Source organism: Alligator sinensis, unplaced genomic scaffold (genome assembly GCF_000455745.1).
Source record: "Alligator sinensis unplaced genomic scaffold, ASM45574v1 scaffold1416_1, whole genome shotgun sequence".
In the NCBI taxonomy this organism is placed as follows: domain Eukaryota; kingdom Metazoa; phylum Chordata; order Crocodylia; family Alligatoridae; genus Alligator; species Alligator sinensis.
The window spans coordinates 50,472-66,718 of record NW_005842714.1 but is presented as its reverse complement, the minus strand read 5'-3'; the positions used below and the strand labels follow the sequence as shown (position 1 = coordinate 66,718).

Sequence of the window (16,247 nt, the reverse complement as noted above, 5' to 3'; positions counted from 1 at the left end):
CCGGCCTTCCCCGTACCTGAAGACCACATGGGGGTTGCACCCTGCCCTGAGACAGGGCATGGGGAGGGGGGCAGGACCCGGAGCACCCTCCACAGCCCCCATGTGGTGCCAGCTGCTGGGCCCCTGACTCCCGACGCACACCCCCCTGAACCCCCGAGCCCTGCCGGGCCTCCTCATTCCCTACCTGCAGCCCCCCCCCAGCTTAGCCGGGGCCCCTCACTCCCAACACACATCCCCCTTGCACTTCCCAGCCCTGCCAGGGCCCCTCACTCCTGACCCACAGCTCCCTGCCCCCATCCCCAACCCTCCAGACGCCACTCGCTCCTGACCAGCAGAACCCTGCCGGGGCCTCTCACTCCAGACCCGCATCCCCCTGCTCCCCAGCCCTGATGGGGCCCTCCCTCCCAGCCTGCACCTCCCTCCCCGTGCCCCTCACTCCCAACCCATAGGCCCCTACCCTCACCCAGCCCTGCCAGTGCCTCTCACTCCATCCCTAACCCTGCAGGTGCCCTTCACTCCTGACCCACAGCACCCTACACCCCCAGCCCTGACAGTGTCCCTCACTCCTGACCCACAGCCCCCTGGGTGTACAGCAAACAAATGCCCAGCTCCTTAACACAGGGTGGGGGGGGGTCCTCTGGCAGAAGGGGGGCTGCCACAGAAAGGAGCAGCAAAACTTGCAGCTTGCACGCAGCCTAGTTCTTGCATGCACAGCAATAATCCCCAAACTTTTCCTTCCAACAACCGTGAGAAAACCCTTTGCCCCTGCACCATGAGCCTGAAGGAATAAGGCCATGCTTAGAGGGGACAGCCTCAGGAGTGCCCTGATGGGTGGCTACTCCCCCTCTTACCTCCCCACCACAAAGCAAAGGAAAACCTTTGCAGCCATCCCTGGCTTCCCACCCCCTTCTAGCCTGTCACTGCAGACCTGAGAGCCAGCTCTCCCGCCCCGCCACAAAGCAAAGGAAAACCTTTAGAATTCAACTGTCTCCAGCTTCCCACTGCTGGCAGCACTGTCACCACAGACCGAGCCCCCCACTACAGACAATGTACTTATGAGACAGACAGAAGCGCTGCAACAATTTAAAAAAAATTATTTATAGAAACAGTCAACAGTAACTACTAAATGCTGAATGTTTTTTAGCTTTCAGTGCTGATTGATCGGTGGCCTACTGAGCACCCTCTCCATCTCCAGCAGCCAGAATGTGTGTGGCCAGGCAATTCCGCACAATAGCTCCCCAACCACCATTTGCTTGCTGAAATAAGGGGGCACTGTGCCCTGCATGCCCACGTCTGTGTCTGGCCACTGCCCCTCTCACTTCCCGCACTTCCTCAGGCCATGATTTGCTGAAAACCTCCCCCCTGGTCTCGCAAATATTGTGGAGCATGCAGGCTGCCACAATGAAAGTGGTAATGCTTTCTGGCTTCACCTCAAGTCTGTAATTCAGTGACCTCCACTGTGCTTTTACCTTATGCATTCAACAGTCATATGGCATTTGCTGAGATGGTAGTTGAATATGGACTTTTGCCAGTCAGTAACTTGGCCTACATATGAGTTCATGAGCCAGGGCAAGAGGGGGTAAGCCGTGTCTGTTATGATAAGCAGGGCATCATAACACCCTGGATCACTGCATTGGAGACCCTCGGCGCATATAGTTCTTTCTCTATCATGCCAGGCAGCAGCGAGTTTCGAAGGATACGTGTATTGAGAGCGCTGCCTGCCAAGTCTATATAAAAGTTAGCAAAGTGTCCTTAATCAACTACGGCTTGGAGGATCACTGAGGCAAATCCCTTCCTGTTGACAAATGACCGGCTCTCCTGGGATGGGGATAGGACTGGGATGTATGTGCTGTCCAATGCACCCACATAGTTAGGGAATCCCATTGCCTTGAAGACTTCAACAACTTCCCTGGGGTTCTGGAGGCAAATGAAGTTGTTTGCCATGACATCCTACAGCAGCTGGCATATCTCATGTATCACCATCCCAGCCATGCAGGTAGCCATGCTGAACTGATTTCCAATGAAGCAGAGGCTGATGGGGGTGGCCAATTTCATGATGGCCATGGTCACCCCCTTTTCTGTGTGACAGGGCGACGCATGACAGTTTCCTGGCACTCAGTGTGCAGTGACAACATCAAGACTATGTGGCAAAATGTGTCCCTGCTCATGCAGAAGGTGTCGAGTCACTGCTGATTATTCCAAGACAGGTACAATGCATTCTCACCAGACAGAGCTGCTTGCGTGTGCCCAGACCTTGCGATCGTTGCTACGTAGGTTGATTCACAGAACCCTGTCAGTTTTGAGATCCATGTCTACCTCTCGGTTCTCAAATTGCAGCTGACAGGACATTGCCTTGCATAACAAAGCATTTGAAGCTGCTACCCTGCTTTGGTGCCTCTGTACAAGGGTCATCATAGCATATATTGTGTTCAATCGCTGCATGCCTGCATTATCAAGTGCCTCCATTCTCTGGCTAGACATCTTCAGGGTGTCCAAGAGCATCTGGTTCTCATCACTGATTCCATCAGGAGTCGGAGAAAGCCTCCTTGTTATGCAAAAAACAACTGTTTCCTCAGAGCGCCATGTACTTGAGCTAAGGGGGTTGACTAGGTAGGACTTTTGAATAGGGTTATTAGCATTATAAGCGTCATGCTCTTTAGATTTCAATTCCTAACCTATGCAGCTCAGATACTTGTAAACGCGCCTCCTATAACAACTTGGGGTGTCCGATGGCCCCAGAAACTTGTCATCTGCGCCTTGTGGAACAATGACCGGACCTGCCACAAATTTTCACCCCAGCAAACCCCCCAAACCTGGCAGAAGCTAGGGGAAGAAAGGTGGGTGTAAGGCAGGGGTGGGCAAAATGTGGCCCACGGGCCAGATGCGATCAGCCAGACCATTCTATCTGGCCCGTGGGGCCCCTTAAAAAAAAATTTAGAAAATAAGATTTATCTGCCCCTGGCTGCCTGTCATGTGGCCCTCGATGGCTTGCCAAAACTCAGTAAGTGGCCCTCCGCCCAAAATAATTGCCCACCCTTGGTGTAAGGTCCCCATGCCCTTTTTTTTTTTTTAATAGATCCCATTAATACATTGAGAGCTATGCCAGGCATTGAGGCACCAGAAGCAACAAGTAAAATTGCAATCCCAATTGTCTGAAATATCCAAACACCCTGTTTTACCATGACACGTTCAGCAGAAAAAAGGGGGCACTGAGAAGAACGCTGAAACAGCCAAACCCTGAATTAAGTGGTGGCAAGTAGCAGAAGATTAGCCTTAATGGTATTACCAGCCCTGCTCTTTACATTTCAATTCCTACACATCCCTGTAACCGCCCTCCTGTAGAAACTTGGGGTGTCCAATGAACCCAGAAACCTGTCACTCCCTGGGGGTGCAGAACCTAGCGCTTAGCAGAACAATGACCAGACCCACCACGAATTTTCACCCCAGCAAACCCGCCAAACCTGGTAGAAGCTGGGGAAAGAAAGACAAGTATGAGGTCCCTGTGCCCCTTTTTTTAATAGTTCCCATTAGCACTGCCCATCTTGTAAGAACTTGGGGTTTGGGTTTTTTGAGGATTACCCCTGAAATTCATCAAGCACTCAGACGTAGAAAGGTGGGCACAGAGCAGAAAACTAACTTAAAGAACCCAAATTTACCTCCTCCCCACCCCCTCTCCTCCCCCCCGACGACTTTGTAGACCCCCAGGAGCACAGTCCAGCAACTGATAGGTCAGACATTGTGGCGGGGGGGGAGGGGGATTATGCCTGAAGGGCCAGCAGCAGCTGCTTTCAATCAAGTTGCATATGGCATGTGGAACTAGCCCCACCTTTGCACCACGGCCAAGCACAGCAAGGCAAGAGGGAGGGAGGGGGTAAACAATGGAAGTGGCAAATATGTCTGCTGCTTGCAGTTTCACATCCATGGGGGTAGATGTGATGGGCCCTCTCTTAAAGTTGCCTGTTGGGGGTGAGGACAAGATTTTTGACCATCAACACTTTTTTCCCCCCAATTCCTGTTACCAGCTACCACATCTTTAACCAGGCTTTAAACTAAGCCCACTGGGGGCTGCATGGACAACCGCCAAATAAGCCCACTAGGCAACCACTACAAAACCAGCAGGATAGGGCACCCAGCTATGACTGGGCCACAGATATAGACAGCTATACCCTGTACAGGAGAGATGGTGAGGATAAAAGTGGTGGGGTGTAGCCCTCTATGTCAAGGAAAGCTACACATCCCTGCAAGCTGACATTGGCACCCAGGGAGGATGACCGGAGACCCTCTGGGTTAAAATACACAGAAAACGTGGCACAGGGGACACAATGGTAAGAGTCTACTACAGACCTCCAAACCAGGAACAAGAGCTAGATCAGGTATTTGCCCAGGAACTGGCTGAGGCTGCATGCTCTTGGTGCATGGTTGTCATGAGAGACTTCAACTACCCCGACATCTCATGCGATGAGCACTCGGCCAAATCTGAACGGTCACAAAGCTTCTTCATGTGTGTGGACAAGCTCTACCTGACTCAAGAAGTCTATGGACCAACAAGAGGTAAAGCGCTGCTGGACCTGGTACTGGCTAAAGGGGATGATCTAGTCAGTGAACTAAGAATTAAAGGAAAACTGGGAGACAGTGACCACAAACTGATAACTTGTACTATCCATCGCAAAGCTGGCAAGTCGGTCAGCAAAGCAGAAGTCCTCAACTTTAGGAAAGCCAACTTTGATAAGCTCAGGAGGCTTGTTGTTGAGGCCCTAAGGGGCCATGACTCGACAGGGAAGGGAGTCCAAGAGGAGTGGCTGCTCCTTAAGGGAGCGATTCTGAAAGCACAAGCGATGTCCATCCCATATTGGAGGAAAGGTAGCCAAAGGGCACAGCAGCCCCCTTGGCTCAGCAGGGAATTCCTGGACCTCCTATGGCAAAAAAGAGAGGCTTATAAAGGATGGAAGACAGAAATCACCACAAAGGAGGAATATTCTGCACTGGCCCGTATCTGTAGGGAACGAGCCAGGAAAGCCAAGGCTGCAACTGAACTCCAACTGGCTACACATATCAAGGATAATAAAAAGTCCTTTTTCAAATATGTGGGGAGTTGGAAGAAAAGCAAGGGTAACATTGGACCACTGCTAAACCAATAGGGACAACTGACAGCTGACTCCCAGGAAAAAGCCAACCTGCTTAATGGGTACTTTGCATTGGTTTTTCATCAGCCCCAAGGGACCGCCCCCCCTAGCATGATGCAGGATGGCCAGGGGGAGGGGGAATTTATACCCAGCATCGGTGTAGACGTCATAAAGGAACACCTTGAGAGGCTGGACACGTTCAAGTCAGCTGGTCCTGACAGATTGCACCCCTGAGTACTTAAGGAGCTGGCAGGCGTCATAGCCCAGCCACTGGCAATGATAGTCAAAAACTCGTGGTGCTCAGGTGAAGTACCTGAAGATTGGAAGAAGGCTAATGTGGTGTCCATCTTGAAAAAAGGGAGGAAAGTATATCCGGGGAACTACAGGCCAATCAGCCTGACCTCAATCCCTGGAAAGATTCTAGAAAAATTATCAAAGAGACCGTTCTTGACAAGCTGGCTGATGGCAACATCCTGAGGGACAGCCAGCATAGGTTTGTTATGGGTAGGTCTTGCCTAACCAATCTCATCTCCTTCTATGATCAAGTGACATCTCACGTGGACAAGGGAAAAGAGATTGACATAATATATCTGGACTTCAAAAAAGCCTTTGATCTGGTGTCCCATGATCTCCTCTTGGAAAAATTGGCCAGCTGTGGCTTCAGCTACATCACTGTCCAGTAGCTCGGGAACTGGCTCCAAGGCCAGACCCAGAGAGTGGTAGTCGACAGAAATGAATCACTGTGGTGCTCCGTGACTAGTGGAGTCCCCCAAAGCCCCGTCCTTGGACCTGTGTTCTTCAACATCTTTATTAACGATGTGGACACTGGTGTCAGAAGTGGACTGGCCAAGTTCACCATTGACACTAAACTTTGGGGTAAAGCATCCACACCTGAGGATAGGCTGGTGATCCAGGCTGACCTGGATAGGCTTAGAAAGTGGGTGGATATAAACCTGATAACCTTCAATACAGAAAAATGCAGATACTCCTCCTTGGGGAAAAAAACCTGCAGCACACTTATAGGCTTGGCAGTGCTACACTTGCTAGCACCACGGCCGAAACAGACTTGTGGTTCATAATTGACCACAAGATGAACATGAGCCACCAATGCGATGTCACAGCTGGTAAAGCAAACAAAACTCTAGCTTGCACTCATAGATGCTTCTCAAGCAAATCTCAGGATGTCATCTTCCCGCTGTACTCAGCCCTGGTGGGCTCCACAATTTGAGAAACATGTGGAGAAGCTTGAGAGAGTCCAGAGGCAAGCCACATGCATTTCTAGAGGGCAAGAGAATAGGCATTACGATGAGAGGCTGAGACCCATGGGACTCTTCAACCTGGAAAAGTGCCGGCTCAGGGGTGACCTGGTGGCAGTCTGTAAGTACATAAGGGGTTTGCTTCAGGATCTGGGGGAATGCCTGTTCACCAGAGCGTCCCAAGGGAAGACAAGGCCCAACAGTCACAAATTCCTCCAAAACCGTTTTAGGCTGGACGTAAGGAAAAATTTCTTTACTGTTCGAGCCCCCAAGGCCTGGAATAGACTCTCTCCAGAGGTGGCTCAAGCTCCTACTCTGGACTCTTTTAAGAAACGTTTGGATGCTTATCTTGCTGGGATCCTTTGACCCTAGCTGACTTTCTGCCCCTGGGGCAGGGGGCTGGACCTGATGATCTTCTGAGGTCCCTTCCAGCCCTAACGTCTATGAAATCTGCTGGAATTTTGGAACATGCACCCGAAGCGCAGAAACCGACATGGACAGGATTTGAGCAAATGCCCAAGCACCGCTGCAGGAAGCAACAATCAAGGGAAGGCACGATGTAGACTTTGGTGGTGGCCTCTGAATCACATGGATGATTGGCAGGGCAAACTCTGCAAGGTGTTCCAAAAGATTGAAGACTGAAAGACTGCAGCTCACTGGGACATCAGGGCCAGCACAATAAAATTCCTTGACCTGGCTGATAAGTTCTGTCAGCATGCTGAGTGGAGCCAGTGGCATGAGGGAAAGTTTAGACAGAAGCTCCTTAAACAAATGACCCTGGCCCCGATTTGTGATCAGTCCCACTCTTCCAGGAGCTTCACAGAGGTCCCTATCCATGATCAGCCCCACACAGGAACAACCTCAGTGACAGGCACTATGCCTGTGAGTGAGGGGCGCTTGTCCTCTAGCCAGATGAGAGCGCCACAACCATTAGGAACCAAAGGGAGGGTGAGACAGACGGGGCACAGCAGGAGAAAAAGAGTCAATGACGAGTGATGGGATTTTAGCTGTTAGTAAGTACCACTACACTTTAGGGACGAAGGCAGGGGGGTGAGACAGAAGGTGCAAAGAGGGCGGGGGGGAAAGAGGCAATGATTGGTGATGGGTTTTTAGCTGTTAGTGCTTTGATAATGCTTCTGTTGCAAATCAGGGGAGTGGGCATTGTGTTCCTTTATTTTTTTCTGTTCTGCTTTGGTTTACTGACAATAAAATAAATGCTTAGGTGAAATTAAAAGGATTTTTTGTTCATGTGTGTCTGCTGACATGAGAAGGGTTGTAGAGGAGTGGCCCACCTGCACTTCCCCTGGCTCCAGGTTGCCCCCCCCTCCCCCCCCACCCCTACAGCATGCAGAGAGGTGGGATAGAAACAGTTCAAAATGATATTGAGCAGCCAGCCTGTGTCCCCAGAGTTGGGAAGGCTCTATCACATGCCAAGGAAGGTGTTGATGCTGGTGGCAATGTTCTCCTCAGCAATGTGGGGCAGAGATGTGCAGCGCTGCAAAAGGTATCCCCTGATGCAGAGCATCTTATCTCCGCAATGTTGCAAACTTGCACAAAAGGCTTCTGTCCCTTGCCTGTGAAGGACCAACATCTGGATGTGGTGGAGATGCTGGGGCTTTCAAGGCCTGAGATTTTATTATTGTGACCTGAGTCCAGCATCAAGCTGAACAGAGTCCAGCATCAAGCTAACCAGTAGTCAGCAAACAACTTCCCCCGCAACCTTCCATAAGCTAGCAACCCCTACCCCATCCACAGTCCCCCCTCTTAAAAACAGAAAGTATGAAATAAAAAATCCAACAAAGCAAACAGAAACCTTTATCTACACCCAACAATAATAAAAAAGGGAAACAAATAATAGAACAACTCCTTTAAGATAGTGATTTCTAATCAGTATGAATTACTCTGAATTCTTATAACGGTGCATGAAGTGTTAAAAAACACAATGGCATTACTATAACGGCTCACTTAGTACAACAGCACAGGAATAGTGAAAAAAAAATCAATAATCAATTTTAACTAAAAGAACCTGGCCCTAAGGTCGACTTTCATTCAGAGCTTGACAGAGAACTATAGGATCGCAGAGCACAGATTCGTGCTTGCCACTGGTGCTCCTTGGCAGGGGCAGGAGCAGGGGCAGCACTGGGGCCAATGACCACCAGGCATAGAATCATTACCAGTACAACCATCAGTATTTGCCAGTCCTGCTGGGTCTTAGAATGCCTCCTGGACTAAGCGCGGCTCCTTTTACACTGGACGGCCATGATGCTTCCTGTAGCACGATGGACCCGTCTGACCAGTTCACACAGCTACTGCTCACATTCCCTGAGGGCAACCACCAGCCTGTCGGTTCATGCATCGGTTGCATCCTGCCTTGGCTGTCTATGTGCCCTGGGTTGCAGTGTTGGAATCGGAGCTGAAAATCAAGAAACGTGTGAAACAGAGTGAATTAAGGATGCTTGCTGCTCTAAAGATGCATCCAGCAAATCTTGCGACCAGAAAAGAAATGGTCAGACCAAAACACCTGAGGAGGGGTACCTGACCACAGGGGGTAGCAGGCCCTGAGTGGCTGTAAACAGGTGCGATCCCACTGCGAGCAAGTCCCCCTCCCCCACTTCACCTCACAGCCCAACCTAATTATAGCTGTCAGTTTAGATGAGAGGTGCTTCACATGCCAGATGTGGATTTTGAGCTCCTTAGTCTATCCTCCTCCTCAGAACTGGCAGATGACATGACCAGGGCATTTCTGCTATCTTCTCCACTGGAGTTCCTAGATCCCCTGCAACTCACAGCAGTGGTTGGCAAAATGTCCACAAGCAAGGACGCCCTGGAGCCTCTGTCCCTTGGTGTTCACACCAACCCAGTACCTCCATTAGTGGCTGGAGGTACCTGTAGTGGGCCATGTCACGCAGTGGGGTGCCCTGTCGCTGTGCTCTAATAACATCCCTGAAGAAGGGATTTTTTGCCTTGACCTGGCACTGGAGTGGGGCCCTGCTGTACCCCTGCTCTGCCATTCTCCCTGCAACATCAAGGTAGATGTGCCAGTTGGCTCACAGGCTGCAAACTGGCGCACGACCTATGGGTCCACCAGCACCTGCATCAGGCTCTTTGTTTTGGTGAAGGTCTAGTTAGACCTAGACCTATAAGCCCTTAGAAGGATTCTTCAGAAATAAGAAAGACTCAGGAATGTGTAATAGTTCTATATCTACTTTTGTACTAATCAATTTGTCAAAAATATGACAAAACTGGAAACTTGGCAGGTTATTGAGGCCATCTCTAATATGGGGGCCAACGGCCACAAAGGAAAACAGGAATACCGATTTCTTGCCTCTGAAGAAGTTGGTTAGGAAACAGCCTGAGAGAAAGAAAACATGCAATGCATTTTCCTTAGCAAAGGGAGGATTGATCTTTTCCTTGCATGCAGAAATGCAGATTCCAATATAACCCTAGGAAAAGTGACCCATTTCTCATTCCCCCCAAAACTGTCATGTTATGACATAGGGAGCACTTATTATAGTCTACTCAAATTCTGAATGTACAAATTACCTTACACAGACCACATTTGCCAGTCAGCTACGAGAACTTGGGGAGACTATAACCTCCAGTTTAAACTGTGAACATTTGTAGTCCTTGCCTTTTCCTCTTTGATCATTTAAAATATCACTGCTTTGTTGTTAATTTAAAGGTTCTGTTGATCACTAGGTTTCCAAGCCTAGAGCATTCAAGACTGAATGCATTTTTGACACTGATGCCAAATAACATGCCTGTAAAAACCTTCCAACTAGGCTGAGAAAACTATTTTTTCTGCCTCTCCAGTCTGAGCACCCTTTTAGTAGGTTTTGAGTTGAACTCCTACCAAACTAAGCATTCTTACATCCTTGTATACAGAGGGGAATTAACCAGAATCTACAGTTTGAAATAACTAAGCACATGCAAAACAGAGTACCGCAAGGGATTCTCAGTCCCTAAAGTGCAAGTGTGTTCAGATGACACCTCTGTAAAAGAACTATAGCAAATCTAACCAAATATTTTTCTCTTTACACTCTGCATCTCTCCCCTTCCAAAAAACCTGTACATTATTAAAAGGCAACATTAGGGGTTAGCCCCAAAGCCACATAAAACAATATATTCAGAAATAAGGTAATTTTCTCTATTATATAAACATGATCAATGAACCCACATAAATGTGAACAACAAAAAAACTGAAGTTTGTTCCTTTCCCACTGTTTTATTAATGGACTAAGATGGCACCCGCACTTCAAAAAATAGTACTTACATTCCGTCTAATGAAAATGTGAGAAGTCTCAGATCTCAACTTCTTTCACTGAAATGTAAACCAAGGATAGACTTTGGTAGATCTGGATGGTAATATCATAAGTAACTGAAGCCCAAATTATAGCTGTCTCCAACTTTAGGGGTGTCTTTTTTCTGGAAATGTTTGTTTTAAAGGTTAATTGCAGAGGAGAAACAAACCATATGCACAGCAGCCTTCAGATGGGATCCCAACTGGGTCAGCTAAAGATGACTTTGGAAGCTTGAACTCTGAATATAATTTTTGTGTAAGGCAAGTATTTCTTAGGGTGATATTTTTTACTGGACTAACTATGTAGTTGAGATAAAGTTAGACTAGCTTTTGAATCTGAGGAAGAATGTCTTATTAGTTTAACTTTATCTCAACTACATAGTTGGTCCAATAAAAAATATCACCCTAAGACATCCTTGCCTCCTGCATAATTTCTGGACCACCACAGCTTCAGCATCAGTCTTATACTAACATAACAAGGAAGATAATCTCTGTGCAGTCCCACCGTTTCATAAGTACACAATGAATAAACATGCAAACTGCATAAGAAACACCCACTTCTATGATGTAGACAACTAGCACATCAAGTAATTTATTCTTATGCCTGTGGTGGAACGCTTTCAGAACATTCTCGGGTAGAATGGTTTTTAGTTTGGTTGGCTAAACAGCAGCACAGCATATTCAAGAACATGGAAGGGACGCTTAACAGACACTGTACTCTGTGTTTCAATGCCACAGTACTTTTGTTTGTCTAAGCAATTGCTATTGGTAACCACAGTCTTTGAGACTATGTACAATGCTTCGAGTTTCTATAAAAAGCAGTAGTTCTTGCAAGGCAAGGACTTTAATACATCAAGACCTTTTTTTTCTTCTCAGCTAATCTTGATGAAAATGGCTTTGCTCTTGATAAAACAGAAAGCAGATTAAGATTATTTGATATTAAATACTAAGATACTTTCAAATTGTATGTACCAACATGGTATGATGGGAGGCACCACGGTCAGTCAAAGGAGGTCATTTGTCACTAGTAAGCAACCCCTTCAAGCCAATGCTTGCAAGGAGCTGATATTTTCTAGAAGAGACTTTACAGGGAGAGAAGCAGCATTACCTGATCACCAGGGATCTGGGTTTCCTGTTTCCCAAGGAAAAACGGAGTTAACCACGAATTTCCCAGTTTAATTGGAAAAAAATGCAGGTTTTCCCTTTTAGCAGGGAAACCTGCGGATTTCTCCCTTTTGCAAAGAGCTCTGCAGGCTGGCTGAGTTCCAGCCTGCAAGAGCTGTTTGCAAAAGGGGTGGAAAAGCCCCAGCCCTGCCCGGAGGGGGCGGGCAAAAGTGCGGGACCCAACGCTCTCACTTACAGGAGGCTGCCTCAGGATCAGGCTTCTTCATTCCTGGAAGTAAGTGGGGCTTGGCAGTTGCAGGGTAGGGCTAGGGCTAGAGGAGAAGCTGACTGGGGGCTGAGGGAGTGAGGATGTGTTGGGGGAAGATATGGAGTGCCTTCCCCAACACATTCCCCTCCTTCAGCCCGGGCAGGCGGGTAGGCAGGCGAAGAGGGGGGGACAGAGCACACCCCAGGGTGCAGTGGTGAAGGGTCAAGGGGCACTGCCAGCCCCCCACCTCAGCTCATTCTGCGCCTTCTCCCAGGAACAGGGCCGGGGGGGCAAGGGCAGCAGTGCCCCTCTGAGGGCTACACATGCACTGGCCGGGGGTGCGAGGGAGCTTGCACGCGGCAGCTGCCACCACCACTGCACCACTGCCACTACACTTCATGCTGCTTGACTGCAGTTGGCGGTGGGAAAGCCACACAGGACGCAGGGTGCGGTGGCGACCGCTGTGTGCGAACCCCACCCCCCGGCCAAGCAGGCATGGAGGCCCGCAGACGGACACTGTTGCCCTCCACCCTGCTCTAGGCAAGCAGCACAGGGCATGGCAGTGGCGGTGCAGTGGTGCTGGTGGCTGCTGCCGCATGTGAACGGAGATGCAGTGTGGGGGCAGCAGCTGGCGGGGGTGTGGTGGCAGCCGCCTGCAGCAGCAGCAGCAGGGACAGTGCAGTAGCAGCCACTGCATGCCAGAACTACTGCACCACCACCGCTGTGCCCCGCACCACTTACCCGGAGCAGGGCCAGGGGGGCGAGAGCAGCGGTGCCCCTCTGCAAGCTGCACATGCCTGCCTGGCCAGGGGGGGAGTGAGGGGGATTGCATGCAGCGGCTGCCATCCACCACCATGTCCTGTGCAGCTTTCCCGCCACCGGCCATGGGCAAGCAGCGCAAGGTACAGTGGCAGTGATGCAGTAGTGGTGATGGTGGCTGCTGAGTGCATCCCTTCTTCCCCTCCAGCCGGGCAGTACATGTGAGGCCCGCAGAAGGGCACCACTGCCCTTGCCCCCTCCAGCCCTGATCCTGGGAGTGGGCCGAGGTGGGGGGTGGGGAAGCACCGTGGTGTGTCATGTGTGGCCAGCAGTGCCCCTTGCCCCTCCGCTGCCATGCCCTGGGTCACACTCTGTTCCCCACCCCCCTGCCTGTTCGCCTGCCCAGGGGAAAGCCCCACTAGGAGTTTCCACTGGCCGGCAGGCACTCCGTGTCTTCCCCCAGCACATCCTCGCTCCATCAGCCCCCAGCCAGCTTCCCCCACAGTGCCAGGAGCAGGCACAAAGATACACTCCTTCTCCCCCATTCTCCATCTGCCCCCCAACCCCTTCTTTTCCCCCCATCCCTCCACACACACCTACTTGCTGGGGGTTGTATGTATGTCTGTGTGTGTGTTTGTCTATGCCTCTGCCTGCATGTGTGGGGCTAGGGGGCTGTTGTGGGAGGACTAAGGGGTACGAGCAGGACTGGGGAGGCTGGAGGGAGGAGTGAGGAGCACTAGCAGGGCCGTGGGGGCGCCATGGGGGGCCTTTAATTTTTATCATGGATTTGAGGGTTTTATCAGAGAATTTGCAATATTTTATCAGGGAATTTGTGATTTTTTTTATCAGGGAAAACCAGGATCCCTGGTGATCACAAGGGATTTCAAGGAGAATCCTAGAACTTCCACCCCTCCTGCTACAGCACAGAACTTTAAAAAAACCACTACATCTAGTCAACCATGCCACCAAAGAGTTTTACTTTCATCTTAGCTCACACCATCTTCCTGGCTGTGACCTTATTTTTAATATCAGACAGACATAAAACATAATAATTATCCATTAAATTAGAATAGGCACTGTGCCTTCCCTTAGCCTTGAGGTCCCCAAATCACTAAAACACTGCAATGCTATGATGCAGTTGGAGTCTGCCTATATATCTTGCAAGTTTTTCTTGCAAGGTACATCAGTGAAAAACAAGACCTGATAGAACCCTAGAATTAGATGGATGCAGTAAAGGCTTTTAAAAATGTTATGTTATACTAAGGATGGGCAAAACATCAAGGAAATAAAGAGAGAGAAAAAAAGGATCCCTTTATACTTTAAGCTATTTATAAGCCATTCCACAACTTCAGTTCTTTCCATATGACAACCTTAATTCTCTGACCTTAATTAAATCAATATTAGAGTAATTTTCTACAGGAATTAACATTGTTTGTTTATTTATTCACTATCATAAACATTATACCTACTCTTGTTGTGTGGCTTTGGGAAGAAATGTGGGAGATTTCTGAGGGATGACGGCTTATTGTTTAACACAATTATTCATCTAGTCTTGACAGCCTATATGGAAGAATCTACTTCTTCTCTCCCAATAATTACTTAAGTCCCAAACCACCTTTGAAAAAAAAATGTCAATTTTTTCCTGGGGAATTTGAAGTATACTTCAGTTAAATAATAAAGGTAGAAGTAATGTATGCACACCCTCAATGCATTGGTTTGGATGTTAATAAATAATTAGGGGTCAGGGAACAAAGTAAAATAAACCAATGTTTCAGCCACCATGCTTTACTCTGTTTGAAAAGCTCACACTGCAAAGATGAACTGTGAATAATGTCATTTGACAGGACATCCACTCAGATGCACAATTTTGAACACTGAAGTCTTTAATATCATCAAGCAAAAGACCAGCTCAAATCCAGATTAGATGCTGTGAAAATATGTGGACTGTTTGACTGTTCATATTAAATGGGTTAGGGAGAGTTTCAATCCAGTTTCAAATGGAGAAAAGTACATATTGGAGGGAAAGGAGGAGTGAGCGTGCAACAACTGGCACTTCTTTCTGCCTCCCTTGTTGACAGTCTCAGCTGAGAGGCTGAAATAGTCACAAAGCCGAATCTGCTGCCTTACACAGGCACCTACTACATGCTCAAAACTTTTGCCAATATAAGATGTTGGTTAATTAGTGCTGAGATTTTCACAATATTTTTATTCCAACACAAACTCTGGTCCAGGTGCAGAGATGCTGATCAAAAAAAGAGTGTTTTTGTCAAAAGGCCTATTTTATTATGGGATCTTGCACAATCTATACTGACAGCATTTTGTTGCGATGGTATAGCCTACACCTGCACTTACAGAGTGCATCGAGACAAGCACGCATGTGCCTGTTGTGGCATCTCAAACCAGTTACCTGGATTTCCAGGTATCAAAAAAAGAAACACTCTGGAGAAAAGTGGCGCAGGACACGGTTCCCCACCATGCCCTGAGGCAAACCGGGGCTTGGACCTCCAGAGATGCTCTGGCATCCATCCAGAGCATCTCTATGGTGCCCCCTGCTGCCCTAGCACGCTGCATTCGTGTGTGGAGCAAGCAGGAGCAGTGCAAGGCGGTGTGACCCGGGTGCTGTCTCTGGTAAGTAGGAACTGGGGGGGGGGGGTTTGGGCAGAGGTGGGGCTGTGGATGTGTGGGGGGACTGTGGGCTGGGGGTTGTGTGGTGGTGGGGCCAGTTGCAGGGCGTGGATCCCCGCAGGCCTTGAGCCCCCCCTCCCCCCCACCCCCCACATGTAGCAGCAGTGGCCGTCCGGGCGCTCAGGGCCTGCTGCTATTGGAGCCCCCCTGCAACACAGCACGGCCCTGGCTGCCTCAGACCCAGCACCGCCTGTGCTGCTTGTCGTGGGTCCGGCCCAGCTCAGCACGGAGCTATGCGCCTTCAGGCAGCCCCGGGCCACTCGGGCTGTCACCCGGCTCTACTCGGAAGTACACTATTTTGGGTATTTTAATGAGACAATTTGGGTTTCTTATCAGACAATTTGCAAGTTTTAAACACGGAACACCAGGATGTCTGCTGATGAGACAAGTGGCAAGACTGGGGCAGAGGAGCCTGACCAGGGCCAGCACTGGAGACCCAGCTGGAGGGAGATGACCTTTTGGTCATTTGGGGCCAAGAGGACACACTTTGACAGTTCAAAGCAGGCCATCACAAGAAGCACATCTTCTGGGTGATAGCTGCCCAGATGGCAGAGCAGGGGCATCCCATCCAGGTCTGGCAAGCATGCAGCCATAGGGCCACAGGTCCAAGGGGGCAGATGCTATTGCAGGTGGTAGCAGGTCACAGCCAGGCAGCAGCCCCCATTCCAGTGGGTAGAGGGTGCAGGAGGCCCTCTAGGTTAGGGCTGCCTCAGCAGTCCAGCTGGCACAAGGGGCGACTGTCCCCAGATACC

General features: G+C 49.5%; 1 protein-coding gene across 7 annotated transcripts in view; it reads right to left on the bottom strand.

Annotated features, from left to right (window-relative positions):
* Positions 1-16,247, bottom strand: part of CDIP1 (cell death inducing p53 target 1) — a 60,897-nt gene that overhangs the window by 36,048 nt on the left and 8,602 nt on the right. For 3 of the 7 annotated variants that reach the window (XM_025216221.1, XM_025216222.1, XM_025216224.1), the window contains exon 2: positions 8,697-8,792. The exons of 3 other annotated variants lie outside the window; for them this stretch is intronic. The gene's annotated coding sequence lies outside the window, so the exon portion shown is untranslated. Of the gene's footprint in view, positions 1-8,696; positions 8,793-10,652; positions 10,677-16,247 lie in introns of those variants that run through there. One more of the 7 variants, XM_025216227.1, reaches the window with a different exon arrangement.